The sequence below is a fragment of the Piliocolobus tephrosceles genome, chromosome 2, assembly GCF_002776525.5.
Source record: "Piliocolobus tephrosceles isolate RC106 chromosome 2, ASM277652v3, whole genome shotgun sequence".
Taxonomy (NCBI): Eukaryota; Metazoa; Chordata; class Mammalia; order Primates; family Cercopithecidae; genus Piliocolobus; species Piliocolobus tephrosceles.
Window position 1 is genome coordinate 173,505,107 of NC_045435.1, and position 24,691 is coordinate 173,529,797.

At 38.1% G+C, this 24,691-nt stretch overlaps 1 protein-coding gene and 1 pseudogene across 1 annotated transcript in view; both read right to left on the minus strand.

The window, feature by feature from the left end:
* The window catches only part of PPM1L (protein phosphatase, Mg2+/Mn2+ dependent 1L), a 330,002-nt gene that overhangs the window by 154,654 nt on the left and 150,657 nt on the right, over positions 1 to 24,691 (minus strand). The gene's annotated exons all lie outside the window — the stretch shown is intronic.
* On the minus strand, positions 241 to 2,204 carry LOC111550096 (annotated as a pseudogene).

Sequence of the window (24,691 nt, forward strand, 5' to 3'; positions counted from 1 at the left end):
ATGCAGTTTATTCTGAAAGCGAATATAAAACAAATAGGAGAGAATAGTCGTTTTACATATTTTTGCTAAGCTAGGCAAAAAAATGAACTTCTAGCATGTCTACAATGAGGTTTTATTTCAGTAAAGAGCTGACAAAAGGACAACATACCAGAAAGGAAATCTAAATGTGAATTATTTCCTATTATTATTTTTTTTTTGAACTCAACTTTTTATTGGCCTCCTGCTCCCCAAAGGGTACCCTGCTTCTGCTGGCTTAATGCCTCAGAACTTTGGTGTCGTTGGTCTCAGACACCACTTTGCCATCCACTATCCGGTGGGTGGTGGTCTTTTGGATGGTTTGCATGGAGTTGCTGCTGTCCAAGGCATCACCAAGATTGAATTCCTCACCATCTTCCAGCAGGCGGCGGTAGGTGGCAATCTCAGCTTCCAGCTTGACCTTGATGTTCAGCAGGGCCTCATACTCCTGGGCCTGTCGCTGTCCCTCTGCCCGGGTCTGTCCCAGCTCTGACTCCAGGTGCAGCAGAATCCCATTGAGCTGCTCCATCTGTAGCGCGTAGCGGGCCTCCACCTCCCTCAGGCTGTTCTCCAAGCTGGCCTTCAGATTTCTCATGGAGTCCAGGTCGATCTCCAAGGACTGGACTGTATGTCTCAGCTCTGTGAGCGTCGTCTCAGCAGATCCAACCTCGGCGGACTGTGTGGTGACCACTGTGGTGCTCTCCTCAATCTGCTGAGACCAGTACTTGTCTAACTCCTCTCGGTTCTTCCGAGTCAGCTCGTCATATTGGGCCTGGATGTCTGCCATGATCTTGGCGAGGTCCTGAGATTTGGGGGCATCTACCTCTACGGTCAACCCAGAGCTGGCAATCTGGGCTTGTAGGCCTTTTACTTCCTCTTCATGGTTCTTCTTCATGAAGAGCAGCTCCTCCTTGAGAGCCTCGATCTCTGTCTCCAGCTGCAGTCAAGTGACATTGGTGTCATCAATGACCTTGCGGAGCCCATGGATGTCATTCTCCACAGACTGGCGCATGGCCAGCTCTGTCTCATACTTGACTCTAAAGTCATCAGCAGCAAGATGGGCACTGTCAATCTGCAGAACGATGTGGGCATTGTCCACAGTATTTGCGAAGATCTGAGCCCTCAGGTCCTCGATGATCTTGAAGTAATGGCTCCAGTCTCTGACCTGGGGTCCCTGCTTCTCCAAGTGCTCCCGGATTTTGCTCTCCAGCCTCCGGTTCTCGGTCTCCAGGCTCCTCACTCTGTCCAGGTAAGAGGCCAGGCGGTCGTTCAGGCTTTGCATGGTCTCCTTCTCGTTCTGGATGCCTCCCATTCCTGCCAGACCCCCGGCCATTCCTGAGGCCAGGCCCCTGGACCCCATGCCGCCCCAGAAGCTGGTGGAGTGGGACACGGAGATCCGGGAACCAGAGCCCCTGGCACCTGCATAGACACTGGCCGTGCTGCTGACCGGCCGGGCGCCTTGGCTGGGCGCCTGGACAGAGCCCAGGGACCGGTAGTTGGTAGAGAATGTAGAGCAAGTGGTGAAGCTCATGCTGTATGGGAGGAAGGCGAGACGACAGGACTCAGGCTTTGCCGACCTGTTTCCTATTATTAAAGTCAGAATTTAGCTTGTAATTTCAGGTTCACTTTGCAAAAGCACCATAACTGACCTATCTGTGTCCTATATGGTGAAGAATACCCTATTATACAAGTGTTCCCTTTACTCTGGAGATTTTTCTCTTTGATAGGCCATGAGGTACTATATATTACATTGAGATTGAGGAAGGCATATCCTGGTATCTCTATCAAGCCTTGGAATAGCAAATGTTTTTCAGGCACCAACTATACTAAAGATGCTGCATTTTTCTAATACCTAAGCTAAATGATTTATTAAACTATTTTGTGTTGTACTAGAGAACCATGGTAGGTAGGCACTGACTTCCACATTTAGAAGTTGCCCCATTGATTATTAGGCTAGATTTGGCTAGCTAGACTTGATTCTTTCTTCTTATTACAGAACCTATCAAAATTAGGAACGATTTCCTTTCTTGGCTAGATCTTTTGATTCTGGAAGTTTCAGATAAAGAGAGACAGAACAGCCAAAAATGTTTAATGTCCCTGTCCAATACAATATTTAACTATTACTCACACTGCTTCCGACTCTTTGCAGAAGATTGGATTCTTCAATGTATCCAAAATTTCTAGGCTTCAAGCTGGTATAGCTGGGTTTTGCTCATAGCCCATAACCAAGCTTTGTGGGAGCAACTGAATGACAGTTCCAAAGAGGATAATTGTTTCCCCGGGACAGAAATTGTGGCTCAATGGCAACATCCAATCGCATCCACTTTCATCATTTACCTCTGTTCTAAAACAAACAGAAACAAGTGAATATCATTTCTAATGAAAACAGACGTTTAAAGGACATTTGTTACACTGTTTTTGTTTGTTTGTTGTATGTTTTTGCTAAATTAGCTCATCTTCTCAAAAGGGGGCACATAGATGATGGTTTAACTTGCCTAAAAATAGCAGATAACAGACAGAAGTTGTTCATTCCATCTGCTTCCCCAGAGAAGAAAAATAAAAAGCATCTTGTGAAGGTATCAGGAGACCCAGAGCCCAAGGAGAGGACTGTCCTGAGACTTTATTACTTTTGAGGCTTCAAATGCACCGCCACATGCTCTACTGAAAATACCATTTTGCCCATCAGAGAATGGTTCTTGGGGCATATCAAATGCAGTAGCATCCTACACTGTCTGAATTTCCAACTCAGCCTCACTACTCATTTAAAAGCAAGGGATGACTGAAGAGGAAACTGATATTTTCTTATGGTTAACTACTTTTCTATTTAATATTCTGGACACCATTTCAATATTCTTTGATGTGATGTGATTTGAGAGCAATAGTGAGAGAAGAATAAAGATATTTCCCAAGTGTTGCCATGGGTTGAGTCCATTTAAGAAACCAGTTGCATATGCCATTCGATGGCCTAAAACTTGTTAAAATAAGGCCATATTTTCTAAGTTATCTTGAGTGACTAGAACAACTTCTAAAGCCCTTTCTTAAGAATCAGGAAATAAAACATATGGTTTTTATGAAGCTCTTCAGAATGATAAAATATTAATTCAGAAAGTACCTTCAAATGGAAATAAGGCAAGAATCAGATGAACTGGTTTCTATAATATGTGACTCATTCCAATTTCCTTACAGGCTTCAGCAGGAGCTGCCCAAAGTCTCATGATCAAGCTTTACTATGATATCTACAGTGAGATCCTAAAAGGTAGAGTAATTTCATTTAAAACTAAACCTCATCAGTGAATAGGGAATAAATAAATTACTCTTAAAACAGAACTTTTTCTCTTTGTTCCATGAGGTCATTCTTAATGTAAATTGCCACAAGTTCTAGCTACATCGCTAGTAATAATCTCCATGTTAATTCTATAGCAACTCCAGCTGAATAGGCATTAGTTTCACTCCAAAAAGAGGGAATTTAGTACCTTTGGTAGTTTATTCATTGGCAGAAATCAGGTCCAATATTTAGGTACCTGCCCTTTTATTATCCAAATTTCAATACTAGGATATGGTCAGCTTCACTTTATCATATCCTTTATGAGAAGACAATCCATGTCTGTGTTAACTGATTGTATTCTTCTGCCTAGCACAGTACCTGACATGTAGATGGTTCCTTAAAAGGACAAAAGTTTTATTACATAATTTTGCTTATCTGCAAATATCAAAAGTGTATAAATCCTTTTACTTTTCACTGCTCTGGGAACCATTACTTCATGACAGGTGACTTCAAAGTAGATACTGAGATATCCAAATTCAATCCATCTCATTGTAAATACCTGTTGAGTTGTATGGTCCTGAGAATATGAAAGAATATAAGATGCCATCTAGTTCAAAAGCCCTTAGACTTAGATAAGTCATTTGTACAACTTGGGAACCAAAAAGATATAAGTGATGAACCTGGTGGGTGATGGAGAATTATATGAGTAGTTTGGGGGACTTAGTAATGTATAAATAATCTAAACCTAGGGACAGAGGAACATATAAGACTCAGGGCCTGTTTTGAAATCCCTGAGAAAGTAACTATAAAATGGGTTCTACTAGCATCATCCAGATCTCCTGGAATCTAGTCGGGAGGAATTTTTTTTTTTTTTTTTTTTTTTAAGATGGAATCTTGTTCTGTCACCCAGGCTGGAGTGCAGTGGTGCGATCTTGGCTCACTGCAAGCTCCGCCTCCCAGGTTCAAGCTATTCTCCTGCCTCAGCCTCCCAAGTAGCTGGGACTACAGGTGCCCACCACCACGCCTGGTTAATTTTTTGTATTTTTAGTAGAGATGGGGTTTCACTGTGTTAGCCAAGATGGTCTTGATCTCCTGACCCTGTGATCCGCCCGCCTTTGCCTCCCAAAGTGCTGGGATTACAGGCGTGAGCCACTGCGCCTGGCCATCAGCAGGAATCTAATCAGCACCCAGATGGGAATTTCTGGTCATTAGTAACCTTTGTATACTGAGAAATGCCCTGAATTACTTGATACTTGGTAGTTTCCTTAGTTGGTGATGAGACGAAGTGCTCTGGGTCTCTGCAACTCTAGGTCTTAATACTAACTGAAATCCCTGGTCGTAAGTAACCTTAGTTAACTGAATTTTTAACTGCCTTCCTCAAATGGGGTTGTATCTTTTATGCCTCAGAAGTCTAGAAAGTTAAGTATATAAAGATTTTTAGGAAGAAAATAATTATTTTTCAGGAATCTATTAATTTTGACATTTTATATATTTGAAACATTTGACAAAATTTGAGGATCACTGTATTTATAAATGTGATTTATTAAATATGAAGTTATTATTTACTATCCAGTGACATTTTAAATAAGACAATTTAAGTTCTTAAAAAGAAATACATATATTAAATTTATAAGGACAGTTTAAATGTTTAATTAATTTTGTAAATGAGACTAAACGTTATTCAAAGGCCCTTTGAAATTATTACTAACTTCTGTCTGACTTATACATAAAAAAGAAGAAACTAGAGTTGGAAGCTGTACTGAAAAGCCTAAAGTAGTTTTAAAAAAGTAAAAGCCAGTTTTTAAAATCAAAATTAAACATTATTGAAAGACTTTTTGTCACATACAAAAATCACCCTGGATAACATAAAAAGTCTCATATCACTCACTGCCTGTGTCTTTACCATCCTAATATTCAGCCTGCTGATTGGCCAGTCCCCGCAGCTAGCCTTAATGCCAAAGGTCATCTAGTGATTTAAAAGGCTAACTGCAGCTGGGTGCGGTGGCTCACGCCTGTAATCCCAGCACTTTGGGAGGTCGAGGCGGGCAGATCACGAGGTCAGGAGATCAAGACCATCCTGGCTAACACGGTGAAATTCCGTCTCTACTAAAAATACAAAAAATTAGCCGGGCATGGTGGCAGGCACCTGTAGTCCCAGCTACTCGGGAGGCTGAGGCAGGAGAATGGCATGAACCCAGGAGGCGGAGCTTGCAGTGAGCAGAGATCGCACCACTGCACTCCACCCTGGGTGACAGAGCGAGACTCCGTCTCAAAAAAAAAGAATAAATAAATAAAAATAAAATAAAATAAAATAAAAGGGTAACTGCAGGCTCTACAGTTATGCAGGAGGGAAGATTAAATACTAATTTTTTGCTGTCTTTGTTTTCTGTTATTCTTTACAGGAACACACCATAGTGAAAAGCAGAAATTGCCTAACTTAAATTTCAGGAATTTCAGTGAGTTTTGACTGGTGAAATCTCATCAGATTTCTATGTCTTTGGAAAAGATGGAAAGTAAGAGAAAAGGGTTTTGTAAATTTCTGATACCTGGAAAACTGAATAAAAATGTAAGAAAATGGTGAGATAGTCACTACTGTGCTGCTGTCTCACAGTGTGGCTATCTTATAATGCAGGCCTTCTAGTAACCTATACCTTCTTAGCTGCCAAGGGAACCTGGTTATGCTAAATTTCACACCACAATTGGATCATGTTATAATCATGAAGACAGTCAAGGAGATGAGTAAAATAACTTTATAGCATTAGCATTTTGAGATAAAGCTCCCTCATCACCACCCTTCTACTGCTAAATGAGATTGTCCAAAACAAATATTCTCAGATCTTTAATGTGTGTGTGTGTGTGAGAGAGAGAGAGAGAGACAGAGAGAGACAGAAACTAAATGCATAAATGCAGTTGCTGGGTTTCAGCTGCCTCAAAGAAATACACCGTCTATCATTGGGAGATGGGAGACCATATACTGCACTCCTAAAAATCAAGTCCTTCTTATGTGCAGGAAAAGTAAACAGGCTTTGGTGGTCTTCAGGTTTTTTATCCATTTAGAAATTCCAGGTGGGTCCTTCCAGGGTTGAGGTATTGGAAGCCTGGGGAGGAGAAGGGGTAGGCTGGGAGTGCAGTTGGTCTCTAGAGTCTTGGAGGCCTGGCCCTTATTGCCATAGAGCTCCCAGAGGTGGCAGACTTCTGAGCAGGCTACCCACAATGGCTGTGGGCACTGGCTGGCTTCAGAGCATCCTGCCCTTGGCTGACACTATGGAGCCTGCCTGCAGAGACAAGAGCTGTGGAGAGGCACTTTTGAGAGCTCCCCACCCCCAAGGAGTGAAGTGCCATTTCAGACTTGGTAAATTGGACAGAAGGAGTCATGGTGACCGTAGTGATGACTCAGGACCAGACGTCTGCCCATGTTCCCAGGACCCATTTAAGCCCTGGGAGTCCAAGGCAATACAGTGTTGCAGGGGAGACGGCACTGGGGGGAGAAAGTTGGGGAAGGAACCCCAACAATGGTGACATCAAATACCTCACCAGCAAGCAGGACTCAAAAACTGATTTAAGTAATAAAAAGAAAACAAAATGTCTTATTGAGCCCAGGTTTCATAGAGCAATTCACATACCTACTTGCTTATTAACTTCCTAATGCAAAACAGAAATAAGCAGGTATATGACATTTTGATGTAGCTTTTTTTCTGAAAGGGGGATATTTTTCTACAGTCTAAAACAAACTATTAAGCTTTCTTAGCTTTTGTACGCATGACAAGTAACGCAATATTTGCAACAGATACCCTCTCTCACTCCGAGAGCCTTCTTCCATCCGTGAGCTTGCCAGGCACTGTAAGGCAGCACGAAGGCGACCCCCGCGCCTGCTGATGATGCCCGCTGGCTATTAAGAAAAATTTTTGTGTGCCTTTTATATTTAAGACAACACTGTCAAAATGGCCACAATCAAATATCCTGTTTTGGAAGAAAGCCCAGTTCTTAAGTGGCCAAACGACGATCTCAGATAAATGAAAAAGTAGAAGAACATAGTTGTCACAGAGGCCAGAGGAGAGAAAAAAGCAGAAGGAAAAAGCATCTCTCAAAAAAGGCTTGTAGAGTAGTCAGTCTCCTGAATCGAAGACCCTTAAAATATCTGTCTAATCCAACTCTTCATGTATTTAGCGGGCTTCACAAATTTTATTCTAAAACTAAATAATATTAATGACAATGGTTGTTACTCACTCACATAAAAAGGATTTCAAAGCCATTATCCCAGTCTGAGGAGATTTTATGAGCTTTTTCATTAACCATTCCCGCGTTAAATAACCCTTCTCTTTAATCTGTTTTATTCCTGGTACTGTACTTTAAACCTGGTCTCCTCTTCATTTGTATGTATCATTGTACTTCCAAGTCTAATAACTTGAACATGGCATTTTTGAACTTTAATGTTATTGCCCAGTGTTATTTACTGCCATCTAACTTTTTATCATTAGCAAAGTTGTCAGTAATGAGCTTTTTCTCTTTTCTGGATTTAAATCATTCCAGGCAAGAGTATTTTATTAGTTACTAGATCCATGAAACAACATGCTTCTGACTGTTCTCTTTCAGCCAAATCAATGGTGAACTATTAATGGTCCTTAAAGTATCATTTTCAAAAGTATTTTTTTATTATAGAAATATAGCATACTCAATTTTTTGCTATGGATATTTTTATACCAAGTAAGAACTCTTAAGGAAAAATACAATCCATAATTTATTTATTATGTTAGAATACTTACGCATAGTTTAATTTGTCAGACTCAGTTTTATTTTTCACAGCTTAAAGACATCTAACTTAAAGACACCTTACTCTAAACTCTTATCTACATGATGGTTTCTAATAGAAATTTTCAAACAGATTAGAGTGCAAATTTTCCAAAGGTTTTACCATGCTGCTTTTCCAAAGTACTGTGCAAAAAATTCTTGGTTTCTCAGAAGTTATTCTGGATTTATTCAACATTCATTCAACCATTCCTTTATTTAAGAATTATGTATCACCTCTCTACCATGTGCCAGGTACGACTGTCCTAAGTGCTAGGCTTATATAACCATGGATAAGACAAGGTTCTTGCCCTCAAATAGCTTTCCATCTCATAGGAAAGATGAGCAAATAAACAGGTAATCACCATAAGGGGTTGTTAGTGCCATGATAGTATAAGCAAAGGGAGTTCAAAGGAAGGGCAGCTCAATCAGTTTTTCCCAGAGAAAATTCCATCAGTGGGTGAGTCCTGCCAGTGAGGATTCACGTGCAAGTGTGCATGCGCAGCTGGGGAGAGGGAAGGCACAAAGGCATTAGGGCAAGGAACAGGAGAAAGTTTTCCAGATGGTCAAGGCGCTTAATCTTGACACATAATTGTTTTGTTTATCATTTTGGTTTGAAATCTATCTAGAATTTTATTACAAACAAAGAACAAAAGGAATATTAATCACAATAGAAAGACTTTATAACTCATGGGCCATCATATTGTTGGCGTACCCTATGACACAGGGATGTCCTTAAGGTCCATTGAGCTTTGCCATATGTGTACTAAACTGTCCTAAATTGGCCTTCCTTTCAAATCATGTTTGTCTTTTTTTTAAATATGATTCTCTCCTTCTCTAATCTGCTATCAGTGTTTATGCATATAGGAGTCCCTCTTTACCACCACCTGCCCCCAACTCCCACCTTTTTTTGCTTTTAATAGCTGTGGACTTGGGAAATAAATAACCAGGCTTATGAAAATCATGCCTAATATAAGAATACATAAGTTCTGAGTGATATTGGAGGAATTCTGCTGTGCCTGAACCATATGAGATATGAGATACAATATCTATTTTAGTCATCCAGAGATCACTTTGCTTATTGTACACTGATGTGTTATATTCAAGATAATTAAGGCCAGAAATGCAAGTCCTGGAAAGTCAACAATTTCTGAAAGTTGAAACACTTTCACTGACCTGTCACTCTATCGTTTACATAATAAAGTAAGTTTTGAATCTATATAACTAGCTAGAATAGGATACTTATAATGCTAGTAGATTGAGAGATTTCTTTAATAACTTTAAGCAGTAGTGGAATTCTGAGACCAAATTTGTCCAATTCATGTGCAGAATACTTACTCAATGTCATTGAACCAAATACTATCATGTAAGCTTCTAGGTCAATAAGAGCAGATGATAAATTACATGAAGTTGTGAAAGACCAGAAGCAAATAGCATAAGAAGCATTCAAGAATCCTAATTCCCTCTCTTGTCCTCCAGCACTTGTTCTCTGAGCTCTTGAGAGTAGTGCCTGTGTTCTTCCCCAGGAAGTTTAGCTTGGAACAATGTACAAAATAGCATAAAAAATAGCTGATGAGCAAGTGTTTACATAGTTTAAAAATTAAAGTCACTGGCAGAAAAAGAGTTTGATGTTTTGTTTCTAAGTTACTTTTAAATTGGTGGTGATCAGATTCTTTTCCTTTCCTATTTGGAGGGCCTGACTCCACCAATAAGCTCCATGGTCTTAATCATGCACGTATTCAACCCAAATGCCTTTCTGATATCTAGAAATGGAATAAGAAGCATATGGAGGAAAAAGCAGTAACTTAAGTTAGAAACATATGTTTCTCAAAGGGGTTGCCAGAAAAAAAAAAAAAAAAAAAAAAAAACGGAATATAAAACTGGCACTCATCTAGCAGCTATCTTTAAAAAAATTTTTTTTTAAGTAGATTGCAGAGTGTACTGGAAGAAGAAATATGTAGGCAGGCATCTTTTTTGAAATCTGAGATCATGCAAGTTGAAGATGACAAAAAGAATATTTTTATCTATATTTTTCTATTATCCTCAAATGAGCTATATCATAGCAGATGTATTACATTTTAGCATCTAGATCATTATTTTTATTTCAGTAATGCATTGAAAGGACTATCATGGCAAAATTTTTAATAATTTCTAGTGATCAAAAATTATATCTAGGATATATAAGAGCTCCTTCAACTCAATACTAAGAAGTCAAACAACACAGTGAAAAAAAAAAAAAAATCAAAGATTTGAACAGATACTTCACAAAAATGCATGTATGAATGGCCACCAAGCACAATAGTAGTCATCAGGGAAATGAAAAATAAAACACAATGATATACCACTATGCACCTATTAGAATGACTAAAATTAAAAAGAATGTCTAGGCCAAGTGTTGGCAAAGAAGTGGAAGAACTTGAACTTTCATACACTACTGGTAGGAATAAAAAAAAAATGATACAACCATTTTGGAAAACAGTTTGTCAGTTTGTTATAAAAGTAAACATATACTTAACATACAACTTAGCAATCCCACTCCTATTCACCCAAGAAAAATGGAAAAATGAAAGACGTACATATTTGAGTACTCAAAGATATGTGTATCTTTAATTAACAGTAGTCAAAAACTGGAAATTAATGGTAGTCAAAAAACTGGAAACAACTCAAATGTCCATCAATAGCTGAATGAATACACGAATTGTAGTATATTCAATGGAATACTAGTCAGAAATGAAAAGGAATGAATTACTGACATAAAAAATGACATGGATGAATCTCAAAAACATTATGCTGAATCCCCAAAACAGCAGATATGAGTACATATTATACAGTTTCATTAATATGAAATCCTAGAGAAGACAAATTTGTATCTATAATGACAGAGGGCAGTGATTGCCTGGGGCCAAGGATCAGGGTAGGGAATGACTGGGAAGGGGCACAAGGAACATTCTGGAGTAATGAAGTCTAGATTTCGATTGTGGTGGTATTTATACAGCTATATACATTTATCAAAACTCACTGAAATGTACTTAAAACGGATTTTTACTGCAGATAAATTATACCTCAATAAAGTTGATTTTAAAAAGTAGTTTCATGCTAACAAAACTAAAAAATATTAGTGAAATCAGATTTTCTTCGACCTCTGACATCAGGGTTCACTGTCTACTCCAAAGTGGACTAGATTTCCTGCTCGTTGTCCAGAATAAAGAATTTACCTATTTTGTGACTTCATAATCTAACTTTTTGTGCATTATCTCCTTCAAAACCCATTAATCCAATTCTTCTAGCTGTTGGGAGGCCTAAAACTCTCTGAGCTACTACTTCAGCCTCTGTTCTTCTTCCTTTTAATCATGGCCCCAGGAACACCTCATCTATTTCCAAAAATTCATATACCATCTTCATGGATTTTGTCCACAAGGCATCCCATTAAGCATCTCATCTATCCCATGAAAGCCTGTTTCATATTCAACTTACCCCATCACAGTATGCAATGCCACCAAGTAAACATCTCAAAGTGGTTATCAAATGCAACTTTTACCAAAGAAACCTTAGGGTTATCTACACCACTCTTCATCACTTCCTAGAGACATTCTGTTTCCAAAGTCTCCCCTTTTCTTCACTGGAGGACCTCCCATTACACTGTAAAATATTTGCGGAAGGAGCATTTATTTTTCAGCATTTTAATCCTCACAGTAACTATAGCAATGCTCTAAACTTCACAATTTCTTAATAACATCAAGTAAATTAGTACATACATAAAACTACCAATGAATCTGCTATAATTACCGCTTCTTCATCATTTCTACATGACACACTTCAATCTGAGCTCATAACTCTTTTGCATGGATATTCACACTCTAATAGAAGGTCCTAGGGGACCCAGATAAGTCAATTGCTAGAATTGGTAGCATTTCAGACCTTAGTAAAAGACAGGAAGACCTCTTAGTATCTTTATCCCTGCTTTTAAGGGTTTGCTCTCCCAATACAGAATCCTATTAATACAAGGAAGGTGCATGGTTGTATGGAGAGTATATACCCTGGCAGAGGCTTTACTCTGTGGATGCCACGATTTATTACTCTGTGGATGCCACGATTTATTCCTCTGTGATTAACAGGCAGAGTTAGATGTGATAATATATGGGGAAGCCCTTTGAAATGCAACACCAACAGATACAAAAGATTATTTCCTAACCTATGGAGATATGAATTTTCTCAGAGATGGCAAAGAGATCCCCCTTTGTATTTGCCTCAAGTACAGCTTCAGGAAAAGCTCACAGAAAGGTTTTCCCTGGGCACAGGATGGAGCTTGCAGATTACATACCCTAGATGATCTCTAAATTCCCATTCAGCTTTCAGGTATGATTCTAACCTCATCAAAACCACACATTTTATGGCTTTGCACACACCATTATCCACATTATTCAGGTCTTCCCAAGCCTTCCAAATCCTAACTCTCCTTTCTCACTACTTTTAATATAACACAGATTAATCTCACAAATTGAGAAGCCTTTTCTACCAGCTTCTCTGTTTTCCCTCTTGAATGCAGAGATACAAACTACTCTCAGGGTTCAACACTCCTCCTCCATCACTCCGAGAAGCAGAAGAATTGGTATCAGTATGGAATCAATGCCAAATGGTCCACGTGTTAGGATGTGGGACAGTTAAAGTTCTTGGGTCCACTCTGTGTGCTCCTGTTGGATTCCTCTATTTGAATCACTAGAAGTTACTGGTCCTCCTTTGAATTGCCTCTTCCCATATGTGAAAAGGCTGTGTCTTGCTTGGCAGGACTCCTGTCTTGTGAGGGCCTAGGCTAGAAGGCAATGCTAGTATACTCTTTTCTCCCCCTGAGGTTTGTTTTTCTCATTGCATAGGAATGGCAGGAATCCAAGAAAAAAAATTAGCCCTTAGTAAAAGGAGCCCAGGCAGACTTCTTTTAGTCTAAGTCATAGACCAGAAGGATAAAGCGAATACCCACTCACAAGTGGTTGAGGCCAACCCACCAGACCTCTAGCTTCCATGGAAGGCTCTGGGGTCAAAGCCCAGCACAAGGACGAAGGTGCATTTGCTAAGAAGGTCTGCTCTGCAGAACTCTCTGCAGAACCTATGGCAGTGCTAGATAACTATGGTTGAGGTTTGGTGACCTGTCTGGCTACCCTTCAGAATCTCCATCAGAGATACATAACATACAACCTCACCCTAAATCTCATTACTCTGACAGTGACATATACTTCTCCAAGAACACACTTAACATTAACCTTTATTCAGATTTCTTACTTCTATTCTGCCAAACATAAGAGATCCAAAGGATGAGACTGTTAATATCAAAATAGTACACTTGTGGTAGGAAAGTACCAATGAAAATCCCAGTTATTTATGAAACTATGCATATCTCTGATACCCAAAGCACCACAAATGAAAACTAACTCTTTCCTCATTACAGGTGACTAGATGCTAAACTATCTTGTTTGGTCAAGCTCTTTAATCTCCAAATGAGGTATAAAAGTACCATAATGTTAAAGTAATTTATACAGTAAGAGAAGTTCAAACTTCAGTTCCGGAATCCCCAAGTTCAAGAAATAGCTTGAATTTCCAAAAGAAATTTCTTACCATGGTGCATGCCATCTTGATTACCTGTGGCAGCCTGCAACCAAGGTGCAACATTTAAAAATAGTTATTTCAATTTCTCTCAATAAACAAAAGTACAACTAAAAGAAACAATAAGAACTTATTTACCAAATATAATTGTTAGGAAACCTTTTAAAGACATGTACACAAAAATAAATAAATTAGATTTAGGAAATAACTGGGTTTAAAATGGAAAAGAAAATAAAAGCCATGGAATTAAACTGAAAGCCTGAAAATTTCAGGCTCTGGCCAGGCACGGTAGCTTACGCCTGTAATCCCAATACTTTGGGAGGCCAAGGTGGGCTGATCACTTGAGGCCAGAAGTTCATTTAAGGCTGGCCAACATGGCAAAACCCCATCTCCACTAAAAATACAAAAATTAGCCAGGTGTGGTGGCGCATGCCTTATTCCCAGCTCACCTGAACCTGGGAGGCGGAGTTTGCAGTGAGCCAAGATTGCACCACTGTACTCCAGACTGGGTGACCAGTGAGACTCTGTCAAAAAGGGGAGGGGAAGGAAGGGGAAGGGGAAGGGAAAGGTGAAGGAGAAGGGGAAGGGGAGGGAAAGAAAGTTTCAAGTTCTGAATATATTTCAAGATTGAGAAGTCATCATAGTAAGCATTATTGTTCTTCCGACATGCTTAAACAGAACAGCCAGGCCCTTCTTTCCCTTGTGACTTCAAAGAGTAAATAGTTAATATTCATGACAAGATCTATCATGACAAAAAATAAATACTTCTGCCACAGCCCCTTCCTTTCTCCCAGGATTAAGGGGTATTAACTAGGTCAGTACATCACCTTCACATTTTTCACAAACCCAGAGCTACTTCTACAAACTCTGAAGACTCCCTCAACCCACCCACATGGGCAGAATTTAAAGCTCCTGGGGGAAAAAGAAAGGACTAATTTACAAGTTGCTATAAACATAGTTCTTAATGTTGCATTGTTCTAAAATCTTCTAAAAGCTCCCCAACACCTTGGCTTCTATGACAACTGCGGTTCCCTGATTTTCCTCTTAGTTCTTTGATTTCTTCTTCTCAGTCTTTTAAATGGACTTTTGTCCAACCTCTCTGTAGGCAGTTCTCTGTTTGGCTCTTTTTTCATGCTAAACTCCCTCCTTGAGAGAGGGCTTGCTTACTTTCACGGCTTTAAAAACTATCTTCAGGCTTATGTTTCCAGATTTCTATCCTGAACCTAGGCAACTCCTGAGCTCCAGACAAAATTTCCAGTGGATCAAAATGGACATCTACATTAGACCAGTGCTAATATCTCAAACGTAGTAAGTCTAAAATTCAATTTGTTAACTTTCTTCCAGAGCCAGCTCTTTCTTTTCCATTGTCTCTTAGGTAACAGCTTCACCTTCTACCAATTACTCCAAACAGAAATCAAGAAACCCCCATGTCTATTATCAGCACGTATGATGTTTTATACCTATGTTCTCCATTTCCTTTCCATGCCATGGCCTTTAGGCAAATCCTCCCCCTCCTTCATGCAAATTCCTCCTCACTCCTCCTACACTATCACCAAAAGCCTCTCTGCCCCATTCTCTTCCATCGTGAGCTGATCCCTTACCTTACCATTATTTATCTCCTCTTTACAAAAAAGTTTTTAAGGTCTATGTAGAAAATGTAAAATTATTAACAAAGCACTCAGGACCTTGACAATCTAGCCCTGTTCTCTCTTGGCAGCCTAATCTTCTACCATGTTTCTGAATACCCTTCACTCTTGCCACTGCTTGTATATGTAGTTCACCAAGGTTCAGCCTTGAACAATTCTTACCCCACCTTCATATTTGTATTTTTATTCAGTTGTGCCTTATTCATGCCATTCCCTGAGCTCAAAATGAATTCCCCTGTCCTCTACCATAATTGTATTCACCACTCAGGCTTTAGCTGAAACACTAGCCTCTCTGAAATCACTCTCTGCACTGCTATACTATTGCCTGTCCCTATAAGACAGTATTTATGGGACACTATTCATCATTACAGTTAGTTGTTTGTGCACTTAAATACCCTACTTGGTGGTAAACTGTTTTAGAGCAAGGACTCTGTCTTGGTAATCACCATATGCCTGTACTATTTATCTCTGTGTGTTCACATTAAGTGGATAGGCTTCCATAAATATTTGGTGAAAAAATCTCATCAGTCATCTTTGCTTCTGTGTTACAGTATCTGTTTCTAAATGTAACATATACTTTAAAAAAAAGTAAGTAGTAATAAGTAGACTACATATAGTCTCAAATTCTTTCAAGCAGACTTTTTCTCCAAGTTTATGAGTATTTATAAAACAAGGCTCCAAGAAACTGATAAACAACTATTCCGCAAAAATTATTTGTTTATGTGAACAACACCGTATTTAGTTTTTATAGTTCCAAATGTAACGAGGATGCATATTCCTTCTTGGTAGGCCATTTTAAAGTCAAACTTCCACAGTAAAAGCACTCTTACCACGCATTTGATAATAAATAAAACATAATATAAACATAGCCTACTACTTAAAAAAGAAAACCAACAACAAAGTCTCTTGAAGACTTGATTGTAACCATTATGGGGTCATTCGAGTAGAAAGACTAACAAAAATTCAAAACTTTTAAAGTTTGACAGTGGATACATTCAAATAGGCTAATATCCAAACACAGACAATACAAAGAATTAAAAAAACTTCTTTCTTTGCTGAATATGCTCCTTTTGCCCCCTTCAGAATCATTCTCTCCCCTTCTCTTCTCTGCTACACTCTGCCCGGAGAGGCTGACCTGCATGTCCTGCATCAACGGGGCTCCCTTACCTTCTGGATTATTGTAGGTTTGGCTAAGGGGAGGCAAGAGATCAGAGGGTAGGAGGCGAGCAAAGCTGGGGCATTCATCTCCTTGGATTCTTCCGTGACAGACCACAAGCCATGGCTGCATTCTTGCTCCAGCTGGGCATTCCCTCCGTCGTATGTTCAGCTCCTGCTAGTTTCCAGGAACATGATTCCCTCCTCTTGCCCTTACATGCTTGGGGTAGTGATAGTTTCCCACTGTTGCTAGCCCAGAAACACTTCATTATCCCTTTTTGATTATCTTTAACTCCGCCATGCTTTAGTATTGATTAAACATGATGACAATACTTAAAAAGGAATTTGGCTAGAGAGTTTATGACAAAATCTCAGCAAAACACTTATATACACAAGAGGGAAAACACTATATTGCCAAGAGAAATGAAGAAGTATAGAGAAAATAAAAAATAAACTTGAGAGAAAAATAAAAACATATGCAGATAAGTTTTTAAAAATAATTTTATAATAAATTCTTGAACATAAATTGCATAGTTATTCTTAGTTTTGGATGTGATTTGTTTTAACTACTTTCAAAAAGCTAGGTAGCTTCAATGAACAGAAAATATGTAGACCAGAATTAATATTAATATTGATAAGAAAGTTTTCTTTAATCTTCATCCTAAACTATTTATTTCTCACTATATTTTTACAAAGCCCTGCTACTGTTCTACTCTTGTAGTCTGAGATATTATCTCGAACTTGCATTTCTACTGCCTTCCATATTCCATGCCTTCCATGTTCCATGGGAGCTCTGCTTTTGTTCCTTGTAAGCACGTATCATATTCTGCTTCTAAAACACATACACTGGTATGCAGCCCCTAAAATAGTCCCCAATAATCTGAGCCCCTGCTATTTATGTAATTGCTCCCTTGGATATGGGCTGGACCAAGTGACTCGCCTCTAACAAATAGAGGATGGACAAAATGATTATTCTGGAGTTACAAAAAGACTATGGCTTCCATCTTAAGTACTCTATCTTGCTCTCACATTTGCTTGTTCTAAAGGAAACCAGCTGCCATGTTGTAAGCTGCCCTATGGAAGCTTATGTGGCAAGGAACCAAGGGAGGTCCCCAGCCAACAAACAGTGAGGAATTCAGGCTCTCTGTCCAATATCCCACAAGGAATTAAATTCTGCCAACAACCACATGAGTGAGCTTGAAAGTGAATCCATCCCATCAAGCATTCAGATGAGCATTCAGCCACAGCCACCACCCTGACTATAACTTCATCAGAGCTATTGAGTCAGAAGCACCAGGTAAATTGTGCCTGGGTTTTGTGTGTGTGTGTGTGTGAGACAAAGTCTCACTCTGTTCTCAGGCTGGAGTGCAGTGGCATGATCTTGGCTCACTTCAACCTCTGCCTCCCAGGTTCAAGCAATTCTCCTGCCTCAGCCTCCTGAGTAGCTGGGACTACAGGCATGTGCCACCACACCCAGCTAATTTTTGTATTTTTAGTAGAGATGGGGTCTCACCATGTTGGCCAGGATGGTCTCCATCTCTTGACTTCGTGATCCACCTACCTTGGCTTCCCGAAGTGCTGGGATTACAGGCGTGAGCCACTGCACCTGGCCTGCCTGGGTTCTTAACCCACAAAAATTATTATACAAATGTTTGCTGTTTTAAGTTGCTAATTTTTAGGGTATGTTGTTATGCAGCAATAGATAACCTAATATACATACTGATCCAGACACCTCACCTTGTTTTTTAAAATGGACACTCCTATAGAAATACAATTTGTAGAATCTAATAGAAAAGTACCAAGGGAAAAATATAAAATTTTAAAGCATCAGAACACATGGTCTTTCCTAAAAAAGAAATAATAATAATAATGTTAAGAAAGAGCAGGAAGTAGAAAGAAAGAAAACTAGCAAAAATTAGAAATTGTTCAATGAATAGAAGCCCAAAAGGAAACAATAGAAATGAAAGGCTAAAACCAACAAATAAAGGAAAACTAGGACTAAGATTTTAAAAGGTTTAAATGAGCAATTAAAATGTAAAGCATTCAAATAAAAAGAAAAATAATCTTAGAAAAAATATGATGTTTTTAAAAAAAAGTTTTTAAAAAATATTTTGTCTAGTTCTACTTTTCCCATCAAAAATAAAATGAGAATAGGGTCAATCAATACTAGAATTTTAAGAACAGAAAACTGTGTTAAACTAAGGAAGGGAAAGAAGTAATGAAAGATAACATAAAAAGCTAGATATATTTCAATCTGCAGATTTTTATGACTTCCTTTTGGTATACTAAAATAAACTGCATATGTTTCTTGAAAATCACTTGTTACAATTGTTTAAAACAAAGCACTTGCACTGTATATAAATATATTATGATTATGATTATGACTATTAAACAAAGATAGTCCTAGACCTAAAACTTACTGATTTAAATGCAAGCTTAACTTTAATGATGGGGGTATCACCAAAAAACTAGTTAAATAAAATATATATCTCAGAACTATTAGATGGCCATTCAAAAGACTGGAAAGCTAATATTCTGAGCTTATCAATAAATCAATGTCAACCTGTAAGACTATAATGCTCCAAGATGAACAGGCTTCAGGTTAGAGTATAATGAGAATATAATGAGAATGTAACAGAGTATAATGAGAATTACCATTGGCAGAATATGCTCTTTATAATTAGATAGTGGTAACAAAGTAGGGCCACAATGGGAAGAACATTTATTCAGAAAGGCACTTTATATATTGGAACTGGTAGGGAAATGCAAAAATAAATTCCATATAATAAACATATAAGAGGTTAGATTAGCAAATCACACAGTCAAAACTACCCTTAATATTCCTTAGAAAAGTTCATGGAAACAAAGAATGTAACGTCGCTCAATGAGTCCAACTCAGCCAGTCCCTCCTCCAGTACTAGAGCAGATCTTTATTTTTCTGCTGTGAACCAAATGAATAAGTTGGATCGTATTTTACAAAATAATTTATCTTTCAACACCAAAATCACACCCAGCATGTCAAGAGGCTCACAACGTGAGACACACATGGCAACCAATATAACTGAGGAACAGCAGGTTTGCATCTCACATCTCAGGCTGGATCCAGGAATAGCATAGGGAACCACTCATATCGTGAAACACAGATTCTCATATTGTGAAAGATAGTTTCATTCTCTCTCTCTCTCCTTCCTTCACTCCCTCCCTCTCTTTCTCTCCCTCTCTTCCCCCATAACATAATATGCATGTGATAATAAGACACTGCAATTGAATATGATAGAAGGTCTAGTTATAAGTGCAGCTATCAATATGTAGCACTGATACATTAAGAAGGCAAGGTCAATAAGAATTTGGCCCACTGGCTTGAGTTCATCCTCCCAATACAAGAGTCTACAGCCACATTCTTTACCATCTGTTCCTCTTCCACACTTGGATTATACCAAGTACTCATCTACATGGGAGACAGACACATCAAGGGGCATAGAAATAACATTGCCCAAAAAGTCAAGAGAACTGGCTCTAGATCAGCTCTACCCTATACTAGTTGCATGAACATGAGCATGTTCCATAATTCTTCTAGGCCTCAGCTTTCTCTTTTTAGAAATACAGTATTCTAGATAGTCATGTGTCTAAGATAATTTTCAGCTCTGGATCATGTCTTTATTTCCCCCTACATCATGTTTTGAAGGGGTGTGTGTGTGCTTGTGTGTGTGTGTGTGTGTGTGTGTGTTTACTGCTTCCACGATAAATCTCTTGTGAAGTGTTACAGCCTAATGCTTAAGAGCTTGGGCTCTGAAGTCTGGTAGACCTGGGTTCAAATCCCAGAGCTGTCATTTTCTAACTGTGACAATAGGCAAGATGCTAACCTCTCTGAGCTTCTGTTTTCCCTTCTAAAATAGGGACAATAATATTCCTTTTGGCAACAGGATTGCTAGGAAGATAAATCAGATAATATACATAAATCACCTAGTAAAATCTAGCACATTTTAAGCTCTAAATAAATGTTGTTGATGATGATGATAATGATGATAATGATGATGTTACTGGATAAAAATTTATTAAATGTCTGGCTAGGGTGAAGCTCCAGACCTTACTCTGTAAAGAAGAATAGGAAGCAAATGATTCCCAGGATATCAAAGCAATATCCTTGCATCATTACTTCCTTATATCAGTCTATAAAATTCCCTAAATCAAATTCTGTCCAAGGTATCATGTCGATTCTGCGTTTCACAGTCCAGGACAAGTTTCTGAAGTATGGACAGTGGTCTGCACTTACACAGAAACAGAAAATCTGTTTAAATGGAGATTATTTGCTTATATGAGAAAAAGTCCAGTAAGGCTATATGAGATTTTATCCTGCTCTAAAAATCACACCGTCTCGTATCAAATTAAAAATAAAGTTTAAAAGGTAGATTTAAAAGCGAAGGGAAGAAAAAGAGGGGAAAATGTTTAGAATTTTATAATCTACTTAAAGAAATGTTAAGGAGCAGAACTTATATGCCACATAAGAGAGTTAATTAAAAACAAATTATTTGAAAAGGTATTGTTATTAAAAAAACATAATTATCATGTTTCTTTTGGTTAGCTTCTGTCATTCAAAGAGCAATTTAATCCCAAATCACAGAACCACTTCAATTTAGAAAATATAATTTAGCGCCTACTCAACATGAAAATGATGAGGATAAAGACCTTAATGACAATCCACTTCCACTTTGTGAGTAGCAAATATATTTTCTCTTCCTATATGATTTTCTTAATAACATATTTATTTCTCTAGCTTACCTTATTGTAAGAACATTATATAAATATATGTTAATCATTTATTTTACTGGTAAGGCTTCTAGTCAACAGTAGGCTTCAAGAGTTAAGTTTTGCAGGGGCCAAAAGTTGTATTTGGATTTTCTACTGCAGCGGGGTGAGCACCCCAACCCCCATGTTGTTCAAGGGTCCACTGTATATGCATTTCGTGCTTTAACAAAAAAAAAAAGGATTCACCTGGCTTACAAAATGCTTCAGCTGATGAGTTTTCCACTCATTTCAACTTCTGAGACATTCTGAGTTTTCACTGCCCCATCTTACTGTTTGCTCTCAGTGGCATGTATTTCAGTACTTTTGATCTACATAATGTACTGCTCTAAATCTCAACTAATTTTTTTTCTCTAAACACCAAGTTCTTGATTTTTTGTTAGCTTTCATTTCACCAAAGTTACTTGAAAATAAACCGTCTTTCAAAAGAAAATATAGATGAAATCAAACATCTCAAAGCACTAATCTCAATTTGTCTTACTTGTTTGTTTGCTTTTAAGAGATGTGGTCTCGCTCTGCCACCTGGCTGGAGTACAGTGGCACGGTAATAGTTCACTGCAGCCTTAAACTCCTGGGCTCAAGCGATCCTCCCACCTTGGCCTCACAAAGAGTTAGGATTACAGGTGGGAGCCACTGCATCTGGTCCCTGTCTTAGCTCTCAGAAGGTAAGAGAGTGCTCAGTTTAAAAGTAACCACTAGAGGGTCTTGTTTTCCTAAACTCACCATAAGGCCCCCAAAATGTTTGCTTTGTCAGTACAGAATACCTAGAACTAAGAATAAACAGCAATGAGATACAACAGTACAAACAACAAAATACATCTATTAAATTTTTAATAATTAAAAGAAAAAGGAAAAGAAAAATTAGCAAAAATCTTCCATGGATATAGGAAAATCTGAGCATGTATTGTTCCTGTGGATAGAGTTCTGAATCTAGAATTTGAAAACGTGATTCTTTTCTGACACTGCCTTCCTAGCAGTAGAATATTCATATAAGTAGCTACTTTTTAACTTGAATGCTCATTTAAGTTCTTTATGCCTCAGTTTCCTTTGTAACCTCACCCAGATGTGGCAAAGATAAGACAGAGTAAAAAGATATGAAATATCCTCTTCCTATGGTAAGTTTATAAGAAAGACTTTCAAACAAAGCAAATAACAGAGAGGAATAGTGTAGACATGAAACGTCAGGTTAAAGACCCTTTTCTATAGAAAAGAATCACCTGGAGAACAACTTTTATTTTTCCCTTTTGGTTGTTTACAGAGATTCAATTTTTCACTTGGAAGATTTCTTAAACAAAGAAGTCCTCCCTCCCTGCCCAGTAGAATTGGCCTTTCTAACAAGTTCCCCGGTGCTGCTGATGTTGGTGCAGCTCTTTTCAGGAGATCACACTTTGAAAACACTGTTTCAGAATGCTGGATGGTATGTCACGTCCACTATCCAGTTATCTTCATACCCAGAAGGATTGGCTTTGAGTAGATAACCTACAATCCACACTATGTTCAGTTCTCCCAATCTCTAGCTTTCCTTCAGTTCACTTGGGATCATTAATTTTTTAATGCCCTAAAGATCTTTTCATTATAAAGTGAAAGATGGATCCTTTGATTATCTATCTTTCCTACAATTTCTAAGCAGAAAGTTTTGAGGTTTTGGTTTTATGGGTTTTTTTGTTTTAATAAAGCTGATTATCTTTTTTGCAGCCCTTCTCTCATGCATTCCTATTAATTCAAAAGCTCACGAAAATCTATACATGGTACCTATCTTTCCTTTTTTGAATCTAGTAATGCCAAGTGCTATAGTAATTAAATACCAAGACATTTTGTAAAAAACAGGTAGCTTTCAAATTATTTTATACAAACTTGAGTATCTTGCATAGGCTATACTATATCAAAGAAACTTAACTGCTCCCCTTCAATCACACATTTTTTTCTGATATAAAAGTAACAGACATTCAAATTAGAAAACTTAAGAAATACAGAAACATATACAGCAGTCAATCAAAACCAACCATAATCCCTCTGTCCAAAAATAGTTACTGTAAAGTTTTTGGTGTATTTTCTTCCAGTCTTCTTCAATGCATATAAAGATTATACTAGCTAATATTTTACAGTCACATCCCCTACCTAACAAATTGAAAGAACGTCAAATATGCTTTTTAAAGTACTTAACAGATCCATAATATTTTATTATATGAATGAACTATAATTTAATGGTACATATTATCTAGAGCAACATCATAAAGCCTACAGGGGAGTGGAGCTTTAGCCTTGGTTCACATAGAAAATTTATTTTACTTATGCATTGCTTCCGAAGAGGGACTTAGAAATACCTTTTTAAAGCAACAAAGCTGCCTGACCCATTATAATCATGGTAGAGGTTCATTCACCTGCTTGACATCAACCAATGCTTATTCAGAATAGTTTCATCGAAGACAATTTTTCTCTTCCCTTCAACTCAAGGCAAAAATGGAAACAAGGTCCTGCAGATTAGATGGATAAATGGATGGAAGAATGAATAGAAAGACAGAATTTTACCAATATAGGTATCAATATAAGTAAATACAATACAAAAGCATAAATATATACTTTATAGTATTATATGTCTATCCATAATTTCTAATACATTATAATTTCCCTTTGATTTGTATCTTCCATTGGAATATAGATGCCTAGAGAGCAAGTGGTATAACTTATCCACTTTTATCCCTCCCCATTTCCCCCACTTCCGTGTGTGCACACACACATACCTAGCACAGTGCCTAGTATATGGTAGATCCTCAAGAGATGTTTATGGAGTAAAATAATAATAATTGAAGTAATAGAAAAATACCATCTTTAAAAATAACAGTTACCATTTATTAAATATTCTGATGGTATATTTTATGCGTAAACTTGGTAAGGCTATGGTGATCAGCTGTTTTGGTTAAACATTAGTCTAGATGTTGCTTTTAAGGTATTTTGAGAATGTGATCAGTATCACAATCAGATGACTTTAAGTAAAAGTTACTGCTTTCTATAATAAGGGTGAGTCTTACCCATCAGTTGGAGGCATTAACAGCAAAAACTGAGTTTTCCTAAGGAGGAAGGAATTCTTACTCAAGACTGGAACAAAGAAATCCCACTTGAATTTCCAGCCTGGTGGCCTGCCCCACAGAATTTGGATGTGCCAGCTCCCACAATCACATAAGCTAATTCCTTAAAATAAATCTCTTAATACACAACACACATACATACACACATGCATGCGCGCGCACGCACACACACACACATACACACACACTATTGCTTCCATTTCTTTAGACAACCCTGACTGACACAGCTACTATGCCATACGTAACCTTGGGCAATGATTTCACATCACTGTCTCTACAACAGCCTAACAAGGTGTGTATTACTATCCATCTTTTTAAAGATATGTACCTTACCCAAGGTC